At 37.5% G+C, this 19,711-nt stretch overlaps 1 protein-coding gene across 7 annotated transcripts in view; it reads left to right on the top strand.

The window, feature by feature from the left end:
* Nucleotides 1-19,711, top strand: part of ABCB5 (ATP binding cassette subfamily B member 5) — a 133,917-nt gene that overhangs the window by 41,434 nt on the left and 72,772 nt on the right. The window lies entirely within an intron of this gene.

Genomic DNA, 19,711 nt, shown 5'->3' on the forward strand with positions numbered 1-19,711 from the left:
GTCGCTCAGTCATGTCCGAATCTTTGTAACCCCATAAATTGCAGCACGCCAGGCCTCCCTGTCCATCACCAACTCCCGGAGTTCACTCAGACTCATGTCCATTGAGTCGCTGATGCCATCCAACCATTTCATGCTCTGTCATCCCCTTCTCCTCCTGCCCCCAATCCCTCCAAGCATCAGAGTCTTTTCCAATGAGTCAACTCTTCCCATGAGGTGGCCAAAGTACTGGAGTTTCAGTTTTAGCATCATTCCTTCCAAAGAAATCCCAGGGCTGATCTCCTTTAGGATGGACTGGTTGGATCTCCATGCAGTTGCAGGGACTCTCAAGAGTCTTCTCCAACACCACAGTTCAAAAGCATCAATTCTTTTGTACTCAGCTTTCTTCACAGTCCAACTCTCACATCCATACATGACCACTGGAAAAACCATAGCCTTGACTAGACGAACCTTTGTTGGCAAAGTAATGTCTCTGCTTTTGAATATGCCATCTAGGTTGGTCATAACTTTCCTTCCAATAAGTAAGTGTCTTTTAATTTCATGGCTGCAGTCACCATCTGCAGTGATTTTGGAGCCCCCAAAAATAAAGTCTGACACTGTTTCCACTGTTTCCCCATCTATTTCCCATGAAGTGATGGGACCAGATGCCATGATCTTCGTTTTCTGAATGTTGAGCTTCAAGCCAACTTTTTCACTCTCCTCTTTCACTTTCATCAAGAGGCTTTTTAGTTCCTCTTTACTTTCTGCCATAAGGGTGGTGTCATCTCCGTATGTGAGGTTATTGATATTGCTCCTGGCAACCTTGATTCCAGCTTGTGCTTCTTCCAGCCCAGCGTTTCTCATGATGTACTCTGCACATAAGTTAAATAAGCAGGGTGACAATATACAGCCTTGATGTACTCCTTTTTCTATTTGGAACCAGTCTGTTGTTCCATGTCCAGTTCTAACTGTTGCTTCCTGACCTGCATATAGGTTTCTCAAGAGGCAGGTCAGGTGGTCTGGTATTCCCATATCTTTCAGAATTTTCCAGTTCATTGTGATCCACACAGTCAAAGGCTTTGGCATAGTCAATAAAGCAGAAATAGATGTTTTTCTGGAACTCTCTTGTTTTTTCGATGATCCAGTGGATGTTGGCAATTTGGTCTCTGGTTCCTCTGCCTTTTCTAAAACCAGCTTGAACATCTGGAAGTTCACAGTTCACGTACTGCTGAAGCCTGGCTTGGAGAATTTTGAGCATCACTTTACTAGCGTGTGAGATGAGTGCAATTGTGCAGTAGTTTGAGCTTTCTTTGGCCTTGCCTTTGGGATTGGAATGAAAACTGACCTTTTCCACTCCTGTGGCCACTGCTGAGTTTTCCAGATTTGCTGGCATATTGAGGGCAGCACTTTCACAGCATCATCTTCCAGGATTTGAAATAGCTCAACTGGAATTCCATCAGCTCCACTAGCTTTGTTCATAGTGATGCTTCCTAAGGCCCACTTGACTTCACATTCCAGGATGTGTGGCTCTAGGTGAGTGATCACACCATCGTGATTATCTTGGTCGTGAAGATCTTTTTTGTACAGTTCTTCTGTGTATTACTTACTATTATCAACTTGCAAATCAGAGTTTTACAGATTTATAAAATTTTACCTTGTTTCCATCTCACATGATAAGAGTACCACAAGTTTCTCATATTTCTTTTCATAAAATAAATAATATGGAAATCCATGTTCATTGTAGACGCTTTGCCAATTTGGTTCATTTTGGTGAAGAAATGATAATTTCCTCAAAAGCTTGACTCATACTCTATTCATTTCTTAACACTTAATAACTAAGACAGGGCTCTATTTATAGAATACACTCAAATTGTGTATACTAATGGTGATGTTTAGTTACTTAAGGCTGGAATGTACTCAAAAATGATTAGATTTAACTGTCTCAAATTACACAATTTTTTAGTTTTATTGAAATATAATCAACATACATATATAAGATTTTTTTTAATATTATACTAGGCTCTGAAGTTGTTTACAGGTTAAACATTGTGCCCATTGTCTTTTCATTCAATATGTTAATCACTTCAGGCAATCAAAACTTGTTCAGACTTTTAAAAATACAGTAAGCCCCCTACATATGAATAGGTTCCATTCTGAGAGTGCATTTTTAAGTCCAATTTGTTTGTAAATCCAACGAAGATAGGCTGGGTACTCAACTAATACAATTGGCTATATAGTGCTGTACTGTAATAGGTGTATAATACTTTTCACAGAACAATCCATTAAAAACAAACAAACCCAAAAAATAAAACAGTTTTAATCTTACAATACAGTATCTTGAAAAGTATGGTACAGTCCCAGCTATATCACCTCTGCTTTTACACTTGCTTCCAGACATCATTGGCTTGAAGTAAAGATACTGCACTCTGTATAGCATTGTACAGTAAAGTACACCAGAGCACAACCACTTGCAGAGAATGCACACAAGTGATGGCGTGTACCAGACACGGGAACTAATTTAAGTGGTTAGACACGAGAAACATCTTTGAAAGTTCACAACTTGCAGGGGGAACTTACTGTAGAGAGTTGCTTAGTCATGATAAACTAATCAATATTTTTTTCTACTGCCTGAAAATATGAATATATGAAACCTATATCATAAGTGAAAATATAAAAATACAAAATGCTTGTAAATGATTATTCCAAGTATATATTTTTAAAATTCAGTTACTGTTATTGTTTTTCAGTTTTTAAAGGGTGTAATTAAATCAGTGTTATAGAGATGTATAGGTGTGAAACTACTTTAAGTAGACTTTGCTGATCTTTTGTGAGGTGAGGGTAAATGGTTACTATGGGGTGACAAGTGGTGCAGCTTGTTAAATATATATGCCTCAGTATTTAATTGATGTGTGGTGGAGAGGAGAGTTGGGGCTTCCCTATTGGCTCAGTGGTAAAGAATCTGCCTGTGATGCGGAAGATGCAGGAGACCTAGGTTCAATCCCTGGGTTGGGAAGATCCCCTGGAGGAAGGCATGACAACCCACTCTAGTATTCTTGCCTGGAGAATTCCTTGGACAGAGGAACCCAGCAGGCTGCAGTCCACAGAGTCGCACTGAGTTGGACACAACTGCAGTGATTTAGCGCGTGCACACACACACACACACACACACACACACACACGAAAGGAAAAGTTAAAATACAGGCAAACTATGAACACTCCAGTGCTGTGAGAGTTCTGTACACCCACTACACAGATGGTGATTGCGGAACCAAGCTTTAAAGAGGTCCCCACCTAAAGAGGGTAGGGCATCCAACAGGTCTCATTTCTGCTCAGACATCTGTCTATAAATTCTAGAACCCTGTGGCATGATACAGCCTAACCCACAGTAGTTAACCGATTTTTATAGCTCAAAATGTCATGTAAACCACTAGCCAACAAAGAGGGAACAATAAATTGTATTCTTTCTCACTGGTGAATGCAGCATCTACCTCCTTCCATACCCAGCCTTCAGATATCCTCCCAACCCCTCCTCTCCATTACCCCATCGTCTTCCTTTTGTATGAAGCTATAGAACCAGCAAAACTAATCTATAGTGATAAAAAGAAAAAAAGTCAAATCAATAGTTTACTGGGGGAAGAGGGTGGATTTTGACTGAAAAGGGGCATGAGGGAAATATCACTCTTGTCCTTACTTGGATTATTGCAATAGCTATCTCCCATGGGCTTCCTTGGTGGCTCAGATGGTAAAGAATCTGCCTGCAATGCAGGAGACCCAGGTTCAATCCCTGGGTTGGGAAGACCCTCTGGAAGAAGGAAACGGCAACTCACTCAAGTACTCTTGCCTGGAGAATCGTATGAACAAAAGAGCCTGCTAGGCTACAGTCAATAGGGTCACAAAGAGTTGCCCACGACTGAGTGACGAACACATAACATATCTCTCATACTGCTCACTTCAGTCTGTTCTCAGCACAGCACACAGACAATATTACTAAAATGTAAATTTGATTGTGTTGCCCTTCTGCTTCAAACCCTTCAATGGCTCCTTATCTTACTTCTCACTCTAAGTAAAAACCAAATTCCTTACAGAAGGTATAAGGTTCTATGGAGTTTGGCACCAAGCTTTCTGGAACCGAACCACTCTGTCCCACATTGGCTACCCCTTAGACATACCATAGCCCTTTATATCAGCTAATATATTATACACATATTTGTTTATTTTCTCTCTTCCCCTACTAAAATATCTACTCTCTTCTAAAACATCTGCTGTCTATTATCAAAGGCATTGATTGCTTAACTGCAGCATACTCAGCAATAGAACAATACCTGGCCCTCATTAGTCAATAAATATTTGTTGACTAGTGTTTGGATGAGTGTGATACAGAAGAGTTTCAAGGCCTGAAGTGCTCTTTTCTGGACTTTTTTAGTGTAGGCCTGCTACCATCTAGTTTTGCTTCATAAATCTTGTTCAAGAGGAGGATTTAAGATCAGTGGATAAAGATCTATATCACAGCTATGGAGTTTTACTCTGCTACTGGTTTGGACCTGGTGTGCCAATGCACCAGGCTTCCAAGCTGTCCTACTATGAGGAGGCATGGCAGTGAACACCTGCAAGCCCCTGGGGAAGCAGAGAAAGCCCATGTTGATTTTAGGATTAAGCCTGTGAAAGCTCTTTGAAATGTTAAAAGTTGTATGCAAATCTAAGGAATAATTATTAAGGGAGGTTCAGCTATACCGCATCAGTGGAGAACCTTTAAAAAGGCCCTTTGCTGATTATGAAAGATGGGTTTCCATCACAGCTTTATTCTTTGAAGAGACTGAGCCACTTTGCTGCAACAGCCATGGGCTTTTCTTTATCATCATTTCTGTTTCTGATATGATGCATTCTGTTGGTCTTCCTCTGAAGTCCCTTACATTATATTTATACTACTTGGAGAATTAATAAGTAAGTTGGTATATTGCATTAAGCTGTGGACTACTTTATTAAATTAAGCCCCAAGAAGTGAGGTTATATTACACACACAGATGCACACACATACACACACACACACACACACACACGTTTTGGTGTGTCTGTGTTAAATATCTTTCTTTTTATATGTGGAATTGGAAATACTTTAGATCTTTTTCTTTCTTCCCTCCCTGTTTTTAAAACTATTTGTTAGTAGTTGGGAACAGAAAGGGAATTTCTACAAGGGAAATTCCTTGGCTGGAATTTAATTAGGAGAACAAAGGTAACACAGATACTACCTCATCCCAAAGCATCATGGGACATTTTACAAGCTTGCTTAATCAAGCTCACATGCATAAGACTTGGTGTTAACTTGGTGTCAACACTAACTTCTTTTAGAGTAAGGAGTTAGGCCACTAACTCCTTTTAGAATAGTGTTTCTCCCCATTTGATAGATCAGGGGCCCATTGAGAATCTAAGAAAGAGAAAAATAAACCACTGTAAATCTTCCCAAAAATGTGCAAATTCACTTGTACACTAAGATTTATGTATAATATTGAGAGGTTCATAGACCCCCTGAAGCCATTCATAAGTCATTATTTTAGGTGTAATAATGGAACAGATGAATAAGAAAAACTAATCCTTACAAGAATCCAATGAAAGTTGTACATTTATTCTCCTGTTTCACAGATGTGTAAACTGAAGCACAGGGAGGTTGCGTAATAGCTAGGAAGCAGTGAAGCAATGGCACTCCACTCCAGTACTCTTGCCTGGAAAATCCCATGGATGGAGGAGCCTGGTAGTCAGCAGTCCATGGGGTCGCTAAGAGTCGGACACGACTGAGCGACTTCATTTTCACTTTTCACTTTCATGCATTGGAGGAGGAAATGGCAACCCACTCAAGTGTTCTTGCCTGGAGAATCCCAGGGACGGGGAAGCCTGGTGGGCTGCCGTCTATGGGGTCGCACAGAGTCGGACACGACTGAAGTGACTTAGCAGTAGTAGTGAAGCCAGAACCTGGACCCAGATAGTCAGCATTCCAGCTCATCCATGTAACTACCATGGTTCAGTTCAGTTCAGTCACTCAGTCATGTCCAACTCTGTGACCCCATGGACTGCAGCATGCCAGGCTTCCCTATCCATCACCAACTCCTGGAACTTGCTCAAACTCATGTCCATGGAGTCAGTGATGCCATCCAACCATCTCATCCTCTGTTGTACCCTTCTCCTTCTGCCTCAATCTTTCCCAGCATCAGGGTCTTTTCCAGTGAGTCAACTCTTCGCATCAGGTGGCCAAAGGATTGGAGTTTCAGCACCAGCATCAGTCCTTCCAATAAATATTCAGGGTTGATTTCTTTTCAGACTGACTGGTTTGATCTCCTTGCAGTCCAAGGGACTCTCCAGAGTCTTCTCTAACACCACAGTTCAAAAGCATCAATTCTTCAGTGCTCAGCTTTCTTTATGGTCCAACTCTCATATCTGTACATGACTACTGGAAAAACCATAGCTTTGACTAGATGGACCTTTGTCGGCAAAGTAATATCTCTGCTCTTTAATACACTGTCTAGATTTGTCATAACTTTTCTTCCAAGGAGCAAGTGTCTTTTAATTTTGTGGCTGCAGTCACTGTCTGCAGTATTTTGGAGTCCAAGAAAATTAAGTCTGTCACTGTTTCTGTTGTTTCCTGTCTATTTGCCATGAAGTGATGGGACTAGATGCCATGATCTTAGTTTTTTGAATGTCAAGTTTTAAGCCAGTTTTTTCACTCTCCTCTTTCACCTTCAAGAGGCTCTTTAGTTCCTCTCCACTTTTTGCCATAAGGGCAGTGTTATCTACATACCTGAGGTTATTGATATTTCTCCCGGCAATCTTGATTCCAGCTTGTGCTTCATCCAGCTTGGCATTCAGAATGATGTACTCTGCATATAAGTTAAATAAGCAGGGTGACAGTATACAGCAATTTGGAACCAGTTTGTTGTTCCAATCCAGTTTTAACTGTTGCTTCTTGACCTGCATACAGGTTTCTCAGGAGGCAGGTAAGGTAGTCTGGTATTCCCATCTCTTGAAAAATTTCCACAGCTTGTTGTGATCCACACAGTCAAAGGCTTTAGGGTAGTCAATGAAGCAAATGTTTTTCTGGAGTTTTTCTGCTTTTTCTATGATCCAATGGATGTTGGCAACTGTTCTCTGGTTACAGCTGTTAGCAAATAAGACATCTTTAATGTATTGTTTTTTGGTCAGCGCTCTGAGCTAGGTTAGACTTTATTTCCTCTTAGAAGAAAGATGAGCTAACTATTGTAACATTTTCTCTTCTTATTCACTATTTACTTCTTCATTTACTTTCTGTTGTAAGTTTATCCACAAATGTTAGCTTGTTAATAAAGTTAAGAGAAGGAAAAAAGTATTAAATGATTATAAATAATTTTATTATCTTCAATTGCCAAGTTGTTTGTTAAGTTATTTAAAAATGATAATGAAGAGATTCCAGGATATAAAAAGAAAATTTTGTACTATACAGTCCTATTCCAATTTACTAACTTGTTAGTCCACATGGCTTCAACTCAGCAGAGTTTAGATTTTCAATGTGCTTTCCTTTCTAAAGGGTCTTAACCTAAGCATACATACATATTCACATGCAAGTTGAAAGAAAGAGATTGGGAAGGAGGTGAGTCCCTTATTAAATATAGCTTCTAAGTCCTTAGCATTTTTCTTTTCATCACCACATTTTACAAAAGAGAAAGCCTTCTTGGACAGGTGATGAGATGGGGCAGTAAATTCTTATTGTTCACCTATGGAACCAGTGTTGACCCAGAAGAACACCAAGCCAATGGGCTCTCAACATCATAATGAGGTAGTTAAGACTTCCAAAATCCTGTGTTTCCCATATAGCTACGATATACATATAGTCACTAAGTCGTGTGTGACTCTTGTGACCCCATGGACTGTAGCCTGCCAGGCTCCTCTGTCCATGGGATTCTCTGGGCAAGAATACTAGAGTGGGTTACCATTTCCTCCTCCAGGGGGTCTTCCAAACAAAGGGATTGAACCCAGGTCTCCTGCATTGCAGGCAAATTCTTTACCTCTTTTACTAACCATGAGCTATGAGGGAAGCTCATATATAGAGTTTCTTATAGCAGATGAGTTAAAATTTGGTAGCTAAAAAAGACAGAAATTTGCAAAAGAGTAGTGAGAGTCAGACACGACTGAGTGACTTCACTTTCACTTTTCACTTTCATGCATTAGAGAAGGCAATGGCACCCCACTCCAGTCTTCTTGCCTGGAGAATCCCAGGGACAGGGGAGCCTGGTGGGCTGCCGTCTATGGGTTCACACAGAGTCAGACACAACTGAAGCAACTTAGCAGCAGCAGCAGCAGCAGTGAGAGGTTTGTCAGACTTTATTTTTGAAGTACTAGAGTTTTCCAGAAACCTCTTGAGGTGTGGAAGAAGGCGGGGAGGTGGGGTAGGATGAGCGGGCAGGGCTACGGCCAACAGTTCATACAGAGGAGTTACTCGTTAATCTGTATGGTTTATTTAAACATATAAAGTTTCTATGTGTGCTTTCATTTGGTGAAAGGATTTTTCATCTTAAAGAAAAAGAGTTTGAAGACCACAGGCCTGGATCATGGAGCATATGTCATGAGTGGGCCCCAAGTCCACCTGAGGCAGTCTTCTAGGAGGCAGTCAGCGAGAACTTGTGGTTCCATAGGTTTCTTACATCACGCTTGCTGTTAGACACTAGAACTCTGTGTTTACAGGCTTCTCCAGAGAGTCTATTACCCCTGTTAATTGACCCAGCAGTCAAATGCAGGCCCTCTCAAATGCTTACAGCTTTTTATTGTTCTCCCTTCTTTTCCTGCTGCCCACTCTTGTTCAAGGCCTATGGCCGCCAATGATGAGAAGCTAGCTGACCTCCTCAGGCCCTTATCTCTGCCCTAGCAATTCTGGGAGGGATGTTTTAAAGCACACTGTCTTTCAAAATCCAAGCTAATTACCTGATGATTTATGGTTGTTCATGAAATTGTGAAGTAATCTGAAAATGCCAGCAAAGTGTCAAGTAGAAATCTTTCTGTTGACCTTTCTTTGGTCAAATACCTAATGGTTTGTCTTTCAGCATGTACAAAATGTGAAGGAGCAGAGGAAATGCCAGGAGATTCATTCAAACTGGTACTTTCTAGAAGGAATAATAGCAACAATGAAATATTGAAAATCTGCTACACCTAAGCATCTGAAAAAAACGTGGAATGAATTGCACTACCTTCCTTATCTTTACAGTGAAGTCAAAGTTGGTCAGTTGTGTCCGACTCTTTGGGACCCCATAGACTATACAAGTCCATGAATTCTCCAGGCTAGAATACTGGAGTGGGTAGCCTTTCCCTTCTCCAGGAGGTCTTCCCAGTCCAGGGATCAAACCCAGGTCTCCCACATTACAGGTGGATTCTTTACCAGCTGAGCCATAAGGGAAGCCTTATCTTTACAGTAATTATTGCTAAAAGACAAAGCATCAGCTGACACTTCTTTGATCAGTTTTCTAAGAGGCCTTGGCTTCCAAAATCTCTTCTCTGTTTTAAGTCTGAAATGATTGGTGCCAAACTTTTTTTTGTTGTTGTTCCCTATGGTTCATATTTGAGTTTTAGGTCACACTTATGATGTAGTGAAATTGTATTCTTGTAGTGAAATTGTTCTTTATGAGCTTCCCAGGTGGCACAGTGGTAAAGAATTGCCTGCCAATACAGAAGACTCAAGAGACTCAGGTTTGATCCCTGGGTCAGGAAGATCCTCTAGAATAGGAAATGGCATCCTACTCCAGTATTCTTGCCTAGAAAATCCCTTGGACAGAGGAGCCTGCAGGCTGCAGTCCATGAGGTCACAAACAATCAGATACCACTGAGCAACTGAACATACATACACAGTGTACTTTATGGTGCCTTAAGTGCTTACCTTGATACTTGCAGGCTCCGTTTTATATGCCTTTGGAGAAGTTTTTCCCCTTTAAAGTATTATGTATTTCTGTAATTTGTTTGAAATACTCAGATTCTAATTCATGATATAAATTAATTGTAACATAATATATGTACTTGTGCTCAGTCATGTCTGACTCTTTGCAACCCTATGAACTGTAGCCTGCCAGGATCCTCTGTCCATGGGATTTCCCAGGCAAGAGTACTAGAGCAGGTTGCCATTTCCTACTCCAAGGGATCTTCCTGTCCCAGGGATGGAACTCAAGTCTCCTGCATTGGCAGGTGGATTCTTTACCACTGTGCCACCTGGCAAGCCCCAACATAATATATACTTTAATCAAATGTTTGTAGTTTAGATCAGGATTCTGGCAGAGTAAAGATGATACAAATGTGTAAGCTCAGGCCATTCCTATCAGGGGAACATCAGTGCAGAAATGGTTATCTCTTAGTGTCAGTTTTCAGGTATCTGACAACAGTATGAACTTTCTCAGAATAAGTACATCCACACCATGTGTAATGCCTAATATATGAAGAAATACAAGAATATATGTGTGTAAAAATGCCTGAGTCCCTCTTTGAAGAAGAGAAGGACTAGACAAACCTGCATAAGGAAACCTTGTGATTCTGACTCTGTCTCAAGAGACTGCACACCATTCTCAGACCTCTTCTAGTTGCAAGCTCCAAATTGTTTGATTTTTACAACATTCTCTCTCCCCACATTCTCGTTTGAACATGAGGCATTATATGTGCCCTTTCATATTTTTAATTAAATTTCATTCACATTAATTTGTTTAAGAAATATTTAATAGTACTGTGAAAATCATTGAACTAATTGATAACATAGCTTTATCAATAAGGTTTGAGCTCTGTTGCTTTTAAGAAATAACATTTGTAACCTCATGGAAAAGTAATTGAATAAATGGGAGCAATATAGAGCAGAAGCCTGGGTGTCTGGGTATTTTCGCCTTTGTGGTGATAGTTCTAAATCATATCCACTTAACAACATTATTAACATTGTCTTTTAAGGCACTGTTGTTAAGTCCTAGGATCTCCCAGTTTGAATGAGAGAAGTGGGATCAGTCTAGGCTGAATACCTTGCCCCTAAAAACTTGACACATCAGACATACCCAAACTGAGGGCCCTTCTACCAAGTATGTGACAGATATTCCTCAAAACTGTCAAGTTCATCAAAAATAAGAACAATCTGAAAAATTGTCACAGTCAAGAGAATCTTAAGGCGTCATGATGATTAAATGCAATGCGATATCCTGGAACAGAAAGAAAGGAAAACAAGTAAAAATTAAAGAAATCTGAATAAAATTTGGAGTCTAGTTAAAAATAACATAGTTTATATTAGTTTATTAGTTGTGACACATGCACTATAGAAATATCAGATGATGACACTGGAGTATACTATGTGCGGGTACATGGATGTACTTCCTTTGCAAATTTTATGTAAGTCTAAAACTATTCTAAAATCAAAAGTTTATTTAAAGAAACTAAAACAGTCTCATTACATTTTTTACTCACCTTTTATACCATTCATAAGGATGCTTCCATATAAGGAAGGTTTAGAATTACCACATAAAAGTAAATAAGAGACTGAGGAAAACAAAGCAAACAATAAATATTCATTGCCTAAATATATCCACTCATTAGCTTAATAAAAAAAATCAATGTATTTGGCAATATGAAAAATGAAGGAAGCACTAAGCATTGTAGTACTTAGACCTCTCTTCTACTACAGAGTATGTTACATAAATATCATCCATAGAAACTCACAACGTCCATATTCAGACTTTGCTGAAGTTAAGAAAAAGAAAGCTTCCTACCTACAATGCAGTTAGCTGCTACTCAGTTCACTTTTTCATTATATTTGCATAATATCATTAAAATGTCTGTCTCATTGGGGATTTTTGCAGAACTTCAAGAATGGCCACCTGGGGTGCTGTAAACATGCTTCTTTTGTTTGACTTTCTTTTTCTTAACAGTTTTTTGATTTACAATAACTGCACATACTAAAATATACAATTGGAAAAGTTTGGGCATATATGTACACCTGTGAAACCATCACCATAATCAAATTTGTCAACCAGTCACTCTCAAATATTTTTACATGCTTTTTGTAATCCCTCCATCCCAACCCCTCTAACCTTCTTTGACTCTTGACAGCCACTGATTTGTTTACTGCCACTATAGAGAAGTTTGTATTTTCTAGAGCTTTATAGTATGTATTCTTTTCTGGCTTCTTTCACTCTGTGTAATTGTTTTGAGACTCATCCATGTTTAGTTCCTTTTTTTATTGGTCGATGGTGTTCCATTATAGAGATATAACACAGTTTGAGTTATTGGTATTGATGCCCATTTGAGTTATTTGGTTCGTTTGCACGTTTTGAATATTAACGGATAAGGCAGCTCTGAACATCCGTATGTCATTTTTTTCTGTGGGCATACACTTTTGTTTCCTCTTAGGTAAATACCTAAAATTTGAATGGGTGAATCTTATAGTAGGAGTATGTTTAAGTTTTTCATTGAGTGCCAAACTATTTTCCTTTTATGTTCTTTTCTTTTCATGGATACCTTTTTCCTTCTTTCTTTTTTGTTTTTTTGTTAGGAAAATATAACACATTTACAGTAGACTTGGAAACAGCAGAACAAAGTTACATATAGTTCCACTATATATTACAATTATTTTTAAGTAGATAAATTAAGATTTTTATTGGTGTTTCAATATCAAACTCTCAAAAATTAATAGAATGAATAGACAGAAAAGTAAAAGGATATAGTAGACCTGAAAACCGCTATGAACCAACTCAACATAATTAAGATTTATACAGTTTTCACACAACAGCAGGATACAAATTCTATTCAACTTCCCATAGACTATAAACCAGGAGAGCCTGGAATATATCCAGGGATATAAAACAAGATGCAAAAAATGTATGGCCTAAAGATATTGAAATGATAGTCTGTTCTCTTATCACTGTGGAATTATGTTTGAAAGCAATATCAAAAAATATTTGAAAATAACCCACATATTTTCAAGTGCAATGTGACATTTACCAAGACAGATCTTTGATTTAGCCATTGAAAGCCTCAATAAAATTCAGTTCAGTTTAGTTCAGTTCAGTCGCTCTGTCATGTCCTACTCTTTGCGACCCCATGGACTTCAGCATGCCAGGCCTCCCTGTCCATCACCAACTCCCGGAGTTTACCCAAATTCATGTCCATTGAGTCGGTGATGCCATCCAACCATCTCATCCTCTGTCATCCCCTTCTCCTCCCGCCTTTAATCTTTCCAAGCATCGGGGTCTTTTCCAATGAGTCAGTTCTTTGCATCAGGTGGTCAAAGTATTGGAGTTTCAACATCAGTCCTTCCAATGAACACTCAGGACTGATCTCCTTTAGGATAGACTGGTTGGATCTCCTTGCAGTCCAAGGGACTCTCTAGAGTCTTCTCTAACACCACAGTTCAAAAGCATCAATTCTTCAGCACTCAGTTTTCTTTATAGTCCAACTCTCACATCCATACATGACTACAGGAAAAACCATAGCCTCGACTAGATGGACCTTTGTGGGCAAAGTAATGTCTCTGCTTTTGAATATGCTGTCCAGGTTGGTCATAACTTTCCTTCCAAGGAATAAGCGTCTTTTAATTTCATGGCTACAATCACCATCTGCAGTGATTTTGGAGCCCCCCAAAATAAAGCCTGCCACTGTTTCCACTGTTTCCCCACCTATTTGCCATGAAGTGATGTGACTGGATGCCATGATCTTAGTTTTCTGAATATTGAGCTTTAAGCCAACTTTTTCACTCTCCTCTTTCACTTTCATCAAGAGGCTCTTTTGTTCAATAAAGTTAAAAGACTGAAAAAACAAAGAGGGCAGTTGCAGAGAAGAAAGCGTTTAAATGAGAAATTAATATCAAGGATACTTTAAAACCCCCATGTATTTGGAAATTAAATATCCACTTTCAAATCAAACATCTAATGAGCCATAACAAGGAAAATTAGAAAATATTTGTAACAGAATAAAAATGAAAAGAGAACTTAGAATTAGTCACATGCAGCTGAAGCTGCTCAGTGCAGCTAAATGCAGTGTGGAATCTTGAATAAGGTATGAAAACAATTAATGGACACCAGCATAAAATTTTGTGAAATTTGAACAAAATCTGTGCTTTAGTTAGTATTACTGTATCACATTAATTTGTTTTTTTTTTTTTTTTTACAACACAGTATTTCTTTATATTCTCAGAATCAGATTAGAAGTTTCTAGCCTCATTCAGATTTTTTAATCACTAAAATTATAAACTTTCTAGACTTTTAGCAGTCATACTAGATGCCAGAATAAATGGAACTATATCAAAGTTTTGAGTGAATATATATTAGAAATCTAACGTTCTGTTTGTACTTAGTATAACCAGTGTAAAATGTCATAAATTCTTTAGCTAAGCAAAATTTCATGTTTTCTAAAATATATATTATACATAGTATTTATATACACATGTGGGTATACAAAAGCTTTTCTACTACACTTGATAAAGACTTGAGAAAGAACAACAAAGAAAAGATGGAGAAATTGGAAAATATAAACTAAATGAAATACGAGCACTGAATATCAAATAGTAAAAGTGAAACAAACTAGATAAAAATAAAAGATTATCATATAATCCAGTTGTTTTTATTTATTTTTTTTTTTATTTTTATTTTTTTTTTTTAACTTTTAAGCTGGTTTTATTTTATTTTATTTTTTTTTACCTTGCCAAGTGCTTTATATTATTATTTTTTTTTTCTCTAGTTTTATTTTATTTTTTAAACTTTACATAATTGTATTAGTTTTGCCAAATATCAAAATGAATCCGCCACAGGTATACATGTGCTCCCCATCCCGAACCCTCCTCCCTCCTCCCTCCCCATACCATCCCTCTGGGCCGTCCCAGTGCACCAGCCCCCAGCATCCAGCATCATGCATCGAACCTGGACTGGCAACTCGTTTCCTACATGATATTTTACATGTTTCATTGCCATTCTCCCAAATCTTCCCACCCTCTCCCTCTCCCACAGAGTCCATAAGACTGTTCTATACATCAGTGTCTCTTTTGCTGTCTCGTACACCGGGTTATTGTTACCATCTTTCTAAATTCCATATATATGCGTTAGTATACTGTATTTATGTTTTTCCTTCTGGCTTACTTCACTCTGTATAATAGGCTCCAGTTTCATCCACCTAATTAGAACTGATTCAAATGTATTCTTTTTAATGGCTGAGTAATACTCCATTGTGTATATGTACCACAGCTTTCTTATCCATTCATCTGCTGATGGACATCTAGGTTGCTTCCATGTCTTGGCTATTATAAACATGGATGCTCATTAGAATCATACCTGGAGCTTTGGAAAAAGAAACAATACCCAGGCACTTGCATTTTTCAAAAAATTCCAAGATAATTGTAATGTGCATCTAGATTTTTAAAAATCACTATAGGTTTTTGTATTAAACGTTAGTTTTAGTGGTATAGAATTCTATTATTTTCTGTTGAACAATCATGATACAATGGAATTAAAACAAATAATAGTTACATAATCACAATAGTAAAAGATATTTATCAGCTACATGAGAATTCCTGCTACTCCACATACTTGCCAACACTTGGTATATCCAGGCATAATAATTTTAGAACTGTTTAGCGGTGCTTTATTTTTATTTTAATTTGAGTTTTACCGATGACTAATGATGTTGAGCATTTTTATGTGCTTTTTGAACATCATATCTCTTCTTTTTTTAAATTATATTTTATTTTTAACTGGAAGATAATTGCAGTATTGTGATAGCTTCTGCAATACATCAGCATGAATCATATCTCTTCTTTTTTAAAGTTTCCATTCACATGTTATGCTTATACCATTTTTTGATTGGTCATTTGATTTCTTGTCATTGAGTTTTGAGAGTTCTTTATATATTCTTTACATTCTGAATATAAGGGCTTTATCAGATAACTGGAAAATATTTCTTTAATCTGAGACTTGTCTTTCCATCCCCTTAATACCTTCCAAAGAACAGAAGTCTTTGATTTTGAAGTTTAGTTTATCATTTTTCCCTTTATAAATCAAGCTTTTGGTGTTCTACTTAAGAAATTTTTAGCCAAATTCAAGATCAAAAATATTATTTCCCTACTTTTTATTCAAGAAGTATTATAGTTTTAGTTTTTACATTTACGTTTATGATCAATTTTGAGTTAATTTCTGTACATGGTGCCATGTATGGTTTGAAGTTTGTTTTATTTTTGGTTTGTTTTATTTTCTTTGCACATGAACTTTCAACTGTTCCAGCAATATTTGTTGAAAAGACTGCTTATTTCTGCACTGAATTGCCTTTACATCTTTGTAGAAAATCAGTTTTTCCATATATGTATGGGTGTATCTTTAGTCTCTCTTATACTGATGTCTCTCTTTTTGACTTATTTTCCTCCTTTTATACTTAATTGTTTTCTGCTTGGATCTTTATTATTTCCTTTCTTCTGCTTACTTTGAGTTTAACTTTCTCTTCCCTTTTTGTTTTCTTAGGTTGACTCTGAGGTCATTTACTTCAGAAATGTTATTTGGTTTCCAAGTATTTAGGGAGTTTCCAGAGATCTTTCTGTATTAAATTTTAACTTAATACTATTGTGGTCAGAGAACATACTTTGTATGACTTGAATATTTTCAATTTATTAAGATGTTTTATGACACAGAATATGGTCTGTCTTGGTAAATATTCTATGTAAACTTGGAAATGATATGTATTTGCTGTTGATCAAATGTTCTATGAATACTGATTATGGGAAATTGGTTGACAGTGTTATTCAAGTCTTCTTTATCCTTACAGCTAGTCTGTGTACTTGCTTTATAAATTATTGAGGGAGAGTTATTGAATTATCTACCTTTCATTGTGGATTGGACTTGTCCTTGCCGTTGTGTCCATTTTGGTGTGGTGTATTTTGGAACTCTGTTGTGATGTACATAAACATTCAGGATTGCCAGGTCTTCTTGATTAACTGATCCCTCTATCATTATGGAATATGCTCCTTTACTCTGGTTATATCCTTTGCTCCTTAGTTTTCTTTGTCTGATACTGATAATACAGTCCACTCCAGCTTTCTTTTACTGAGAGTTAGCATGGTATGTCTTTTTCCATCCTTTACTGTAGGCTTATTTGTGTCTTGATTTAAAAAATGTGTTTCTTGTAGTTGGCATACAGTTGGGTCTTGGTTTTATGCTCAGTCTGACAATCTTTGACTTTTAATTGGGGCATTTAGACTATTTACATTTACTGTGATTATTAGATCCCCTGGAGAAGAAAATGGCAAACCACTCCAGGATTCTTGCCTGGAAAACACCATGAACAGAGGAGCCTAGCAGGATATAGTCCGTGGGGTCACAAGAGTCAGATATGACTTAGAGACTAAACCACCCAATTTAAATAGATAATCTTTGCTGTTTTTTCTACTCTTATTTCTGTTTTCCTCTGCACTTGTTTCTGTTTTCCTCATGTTGTCCCTTTACATGGATTAACTGAATACTTTTTATGATTCTATTTTATCTCTTTTGTAAGTATATTAGCTATAACTTTTTTATTTCAGTGACAGGTTTAAGGTTTAGAGTATATACCTTTAACTTATCACCATCTACCCCCAAATGACATTACATCACCTCATGTATAGTAAAAAAAACTTACTTCCATTCCTCCCTTTCTGGCCTTCAAGCTATTATTATTATTATTTTCTAGCAAGATATGCAAGAGACATGGGTTGGGAAGATCCCCTGATGTACAAAATGGCAACCCACTCCAGTATTGTTGCCAGGAAAATTCCAAGGACACAGGAGCCTGGTGGGCTGCAGTCCATGGGGTCACAAAGAGTCAGACATGACTGGGGCAACTGAGCATGCACAATAATAATATACATATATTGTACACTTATACATGCGTTATAAACCCCATGCTGTTAATACACTGGGCTTGCCCTCAGTAAATGGTCAAGGGTCTGCAGCCTGAAAACAGTTAATAGTATAAAAGCTGTTATTTACTGCAAACTTTCCATCTTTGAGGCATGGTACCAATATTGGTAACTCTTATACAGTAATAAAACTTGCATTAGTATACTTCCACAACTGAGCAACTTTCACTTTCACTTCACTTCACCAAGAATATTAATCTGCACGATAACCCTAAAATATAGGTAGCATAATTTACCCCATTTAATAAATGAGGAAACTAGTTTAAGATCGCAGACCCAAGAAGTGACAGAAAAAAGACTGAAAACTAGGAACTGTGACTCCGGAGAACACAAATGTTGAGGAAATTATTGAAAATTAAACTTTCCTTTATAAGCATGGTATATTTTATAGTCTATATATGAAATTGTTTACCTTTTGTACTTAATTAGCATGTAATACAGTAAGTTGGACTTCCCAGGTGGCTCAGGGATAAAGAATCTGCCTGCTAATGCAGGAGACATGGGTTTGATCCCTGGGTCAGCAAAATCTCCTAGAGGAGGAGCTGGCAACCCACTCCAATATTTTTACCTGGAATATCCCATGGACAGAGAGCCTGGCAGGCTATAGTCCCCAGGGTCACAAAAGAGTCAGACACGACTTAGCAACTAAACAACATTATGTCCATCAGTATATATGTCACTGTATTGTGAGTTTTAATTGAAACAGTGGGCTCCATTCCTAGTTTATTGCTTGCTTAGCTATTCATGCAGTGTGATGATCTGCTTTCAAACTAAAAAAATCAAAGGCAATTTGGTGTCAGTCATATTATCTCATATTATTTTTTTAAAAGATCTAAAATATAGGTAGGCCTGCTGAGGGCAGTAATAACTACTCTATCTAATCTATGTGACAGAAGATGTGGATTAACTGTGAGACAAGTTTAGATGCTTTGAATAATAATTACAGTCTGATTATTAGAATGTTATTAAGGTCATGACAAGAAGAAACACTGGTAAAATATACATGACATTAAATTTGCCATTCTAACCATTAAAGAAAAATTTACTGACATATACTTGACTTACAATATTATATAGTTTCAGTTGTACAACATAGTGATTCAGTATTTTTATAGATTACACTACATATAAATTTATTATAAAATTTTAGCTATATTTGCTGTGCTAAGTTTTTCTGTATATATATAGTACTTGTTAAAAGTTAAAAATATATATTATCTTGAATCTGTACCTTCATTTTAGAGATGAAAAATAAGAAATGATTCTTTACTTTTAGTTACTGATAGCCATGCGGTTGTTAGGTGGCTCAGATTAAATAGTCTTTAGTTTCCTTTTCAGCTCTAAGATCCTGTGTTGGTGTTTTTTAAGTACTTATTTATTTATTTTTGGCTGCACTGGGTTTTCTTTCCTGTGGAGCAGCTGCAGTGAGTAGAGGCTACTCTCTAGTTGCAGTGCATAGGCTCTCAGTGTGGTGGCCTCTCTTCTTGTGGATCATGGCTCTAGGGGGTGAGGATTCAGTAGTTGTGACTCACAGGCCCTAGAGCACAGGCTCAAAAGTTGTGGAACACAGGCTTAGTTGCTCTGCAGCATGTGGGATCTTCCCAGACCAGGGATTGAACCCATGTCTCCTGCATTGGCAGTTGGATTCTTTAACATTGAGCTACCAGGGAAGCCTGACTATGGTTTTATAAATTCAACAATTTGGAATCTAAGTTCCTGCTTTTTAATTTTAATTTCTATTGGCCTTCCAGATCAGTTAAAGCTTTCAAATTTCTATATCCAAAGATAAGATTCTTTTATGCTTAAATAATAGTATAAGAAGTTTTCCTGAATATT

The sequence above is a fragment of the Bos indicus genome, chromosome 4, assembly GCF_029378745.1.
Source record: "Bos indicus isolate NIAB-ARS_2022 breed Sahiwal x Tharparkar chromosome 4, NIAB-ARS_B.indTharparkar_mat_pri_1.0, whole genome shotgun sequence".
Lineage (NCBI taxonomy): Eukaryota > Metazoa > Chordata > Mammalia > Artiodactyla > Bovidae > Bos > Bos indicus.